This window comes from Lissotriton helveticus, chromosome 6, assembly GCF_964261635.1.
Source record: "Lissotriton helveticus chromosome 6, aLisHel1.1, whole genome shotgun sequence".
NCBI lineage: Eukaryota > Metazoa > Chordata > Amphibia > Caudata > Salamandridae > Lissotriton > Lissotriton helveticus.
In genome coordinates this window covers 1,009,319,291-1,009,323,378 of record NC_136067.1, presented here as the reverse complement: position 1 = coordinate 1,009,323,378, position 4,088 = coordinate 1,009,319,291, and the positions used below count along the sequence as shown (strand labels likewise).

At 46.6% G+C, this 4,088-nt stretch overlaps 1 long non-coding RNA gene across 1 annotated transcript; it reads right to left on the bottom strand.

The window, feature by feature from the left end:
- Nucleotides 1-1,287: 1,287 nt before the first annotated feature.
- LOC144761626 (uncharacterized) lies at nt 1,288-3,761 on the bottom strand. The gene is made up of 3 exons (XR_013595819.1): nt 3,662-3,761; nt 3,287-3,384; nt 1,288-1,410 (listed from the first exon to the last, which is right to left on the bottom strand). It is a non-coding gene; the product is annotated as an uncharacterized LOC144761626 (long non-coding RNA).
- Nucleotides 3,762-4,088: the final 327 nt, after the last annotated feature.

The window sequence follows — 4,088 nt, the reverse complement described above, 5'->3', positions numbered from 1 at the left end:
CGCGACTCTAGAGATGCGCCCCTCTTTCGTCACGAGATGCGTCACGCATCTGCCTACCCTTGCGCCAGGGTTTGCCGCATTGTAATTGCAGCGCATCTGCCGTGACGCAAGGTTAGTTTTGCGTTAAGCATTTCTTCTGGTGCACCTCTGGAGGTGTGCAGCCCAGAACTCGTAAGTATGCCCCTAAGTGTCAGATTAGCAATTACCTGCGCATCCCTGCAAAGTGTGCGGCACGCCAGCACCACCCATGGTGCGCCGTATTTACAATGCGGCACACCATGGTCCCAAAACGTCACCGAAGCGTTACGCATCGGTGCCGTAAAGGCGGCTCATTGATGGAGTTGCGTTGCAACGATGGCGCAGCTCCAGCAATGCTGCGTCAAGCCGTACGTCTGCTTCATGCAGGCGCAGGGTTTCAGTGATGCATCATTGTCCTAAATGACTGATTGAAATTTTATATATTCCCCATAGCCACTGTTAGCATGCGTTCCTACGCAGGAACGCCCTCCCTTGCGCTGGAACGCTCCCTTATGGCGCAGGTCTTTAGAATGGGATGCATCTCCCATATGCGTCACGTTGTTAATATACGCCACACCATGGCGCCTCTCTTGTTGTGGCGCTGCGTCACAAAAGTGACGCAAGAACGGAGCAAAAGAGCTGCAAGGGGCTTGTAAATCTGCCCCTAGAGTAGAGGCTCAGGTGCAGTCCTTCTTTTGTAGCCCTCTTTTTGGCTGAAATAGTTGGTTCTTGTTCTTTCTAAATGTTTGATTTGGTTGACTAGGACATCGACAAACAGCAATCATCAATGTTTTCTGTTCTTTCCTTCATGTTGTACGTCAGGTCCGCCCAGGGGCAAGCGGACGGAAAAGGAGGATGCTGTGGCTCCAAAGGAGGAGGATGTAGGCCAGGGCGGCGAGTGCTCCTTTGCTGGCCCCAGTAAGTTTTCATTTAAATATAGAGGACCTATTGTTGTCCAAGCGTTCTTAATTTAATTTTTTCGAAATAGTGTTTAGATAAGAGCAAAATCCATAATACTACTGTTGCAGGGACAATTCTCCACAAACCGAACTATGGACACCAAAGACCAGAATAATAATATTTCAGAGTGGCGTGTTTGGCACACTGTATAAACCTGGTAGTGTCAGCGGCACGGACTCCTCCTTGCAAAAATTGCAAAACTTTTCGCTCAGTCACTCTAGTCTGGAGGACCAAAAACCACAGAGTCTATTCAAGTTTAAAAGCTTTATTAAAAGTTAAAATAAACACATATATTAAAATAAAGTTAGCTGGAAATGGAAAAGTGCTTGGTGCTGAGTTGATGAGTAATGGAACACATTTCTTGTGGTCGAGCCGAGCTTTCACCTGGTTTGAAGTTGATGTTGCTCTTGTCCTTAGAAGTCCAGTTTCTGTCTGTTCAGAGAAAAATGGTGTGTGTTAAAATTAAGCAAGCATTCATCAATTGTGACAAAAAAGTGCAGCAAGACAACAGCCTTCCCTGGAAGGAGGGACATTTTTACTTTAGACTAGAGTAGACAGTCAATTACTTTTTCTGTTGTTTTCACATTCTTCATTCCTAGACCAAATACTAGTGAGTGGTGTAATCTAACATTCTTAAATCTACTTTGTAGGTGGAACATCTGGTGGCGGGGCCAGCTCTGATGTGGTGGTGGTGATCGACTCGGAGTCCGAGGACCACTCTGGGGAGGAGGCGGCGCAAGAGGACCAAGAACAGACTGTGAGGAAGGAGACAGTGGTGGTGGCGGGTACAGGTCAGCTGGATCATGGTACTATCTGACTCTTAGATAGCATATGATGTGTATCTACAGAGAGTAGACGGTCACTGGATGAACTACGAACATACTATGAAATGTTTCCAGGGGGGGGTGCAACATCATCACCATCTCCTGAGTCCTACTCCTGACATGATTGAGCACAAGTATTAAATACATTTTTTTAAAATCTAACACGACATAGAGCTTAAATAAACAAAGAACCCCATAGGGGGAAGAGAAAAATCTTGTGCTGCACCACAGCAGACGACCTGGCAACTACATTAAAACAGAGGGAAAAATAAAAAATTGCCAGAAAAAAACAATTCAATCTAAATCAGGAGGATGTGGTTATAGAGCATGGGTCCTCACAAACTTTCTCTCGGGGCCAAATTGACAGTGTGGTTTGTGGCCAAGGGCCGCACCGAAGGGAGCAGGGTCAGTGGGGGAGGGGGGTGGATCTAGAGCAACAAAAAAAAACTATGACCATGAGGTTGAACTCATGCCCCTCTCTGCGGACGCCCATGATACTGGCCTGAATAGTTTTGTACTGCGCTGGCTATTTGCTAGTTGTACTGTGACACAACTTCCTGCTGAATCATTTTGTGTTAATCATATTCTTAAAGAGCATTGGTTACAGATTATGTCTTTCTTTCTTCATATAGTTGGTCATACTAGAACAACAAAACCTACAAGGAGTATGCAGGCTGTACTGGCCCGGCAACGGAGGCTGGATGCTACTGTTGCCCAATATCGGCGGCTGGTGGAACTGGAGGGGGACGACACGCAGTCGAGTACATCAAATGGCACATCTGCATCCTCCTCTGTGACCCCACGTTCTGCCGGTCATCGCAGTGCTCCGGCGAAACGGAGCCGTGCTGTCAGACGCCACAGCTGAGCAGCAAAGGCTGCCCCTCATAGTACTGTAAAGGCTCGCTTGCGCCGTGCAATCCACAGAGTGTGCGACCTGGAGGCGGAGGTCCGAAAATTGAAAGAGTACCAAAATTTGGTGGAGGGCCTCCGCTTAGATCATGCCACCCTCCGGGAGCAGTACGATGCCCTGGCCCTAAGACATGATGCCCTGGAGGCCAAAATCAACACCATGCATCCCTAGAGTGTCCCTTGCCCTTTTTTTAGTGACTTTTGAGGGGTGGGAATTGGGAGTTGGGGTTTTTGGGGACTTTTGAAGGACTATTTATTTGTTGGGGTTAGGGAGGGTCTTGCGGGAGTTTATTTTGTTAGGGATATAAAAATGCACTTTTTCAAACTTTATCTGAGCATACTTGTTTTTTACTACTTTTGAGCCTGGTGGGTGGTGGGTTTGCAGTAAGTTCGTTTTACTGAACACTGTCATCGTGTTGGTTCACGTGTAATTGGCCAAATGTTTTCCAAAGTAAATGCCTTTCACAGAGTTTGTTAATTCAAGAGTCCTAGGACTTTACTACCAGTACCACTGTCACTCTCTCGCCTCTCCTAATACTCCATTATACTACCTCCCATCCAAACGCTTATCTTACCTGTAATTTGTGTTTGAGGGCTGGCTCCACCTGGAATTCACATTGTCCTAAAGCGTTCTGCAGCAGGGCCCCAACTGGAGTTTCCCGGCGTGGATTTTCTGTAAAACAAAAGCAATCAACATTATAAATGTGGCAGCGGTGCTCACAGACACCAAAAACCTACAAGCCCCACAGACAGCACCCCTAAGACTGGCAAGCGAGCAATAATAACGCCTAAACGTTCACGTGTAAATGACCAAATGTTTTCCAAAGTAAATGCCTTTCACAGAGTTTGTTAATTCAAGAGTCCTAGGACTTTACTACTAGTACCACTGTCACTCTCTCGCCTCTCCTAATACTCCATTATACTACCTCCCATCCAAACGCTTATCGTACCTGTAATTTGTGTTTGAGGGCTGGCTCCACCTGGAATTCACATTGTCCTAAAGCGTTCTGCAGCAGGGCCCCAACTGGAGTTTCCCGGCGTGGATTTTCTGCAAAACAAAAGCAATCAACATTATAAATGTGGCAGCGGTGCTCACAGACACCAAAAACCTACAAGCCCCACAGACAGCACCCCTAAGACAGGCAAGCGAGCAATAATAACGCCTAAAAGTTCACGTGTAAATGACCAAATGTTTTCCAAAGTAAATGCCTAACCAATTTCATCCCTTAATAGACCTTGCCAGCAATGGCCCAGCCAAGACCCGTAAACCCAAGCGCAAACAAGTTTGACACCCCCCAAACAGCCAAAAAAGCAAATCGGGGAAAAAAAGTCACACTTAGCAAAATGTATTTAAATGAGGACTCACTACTTCCAGTC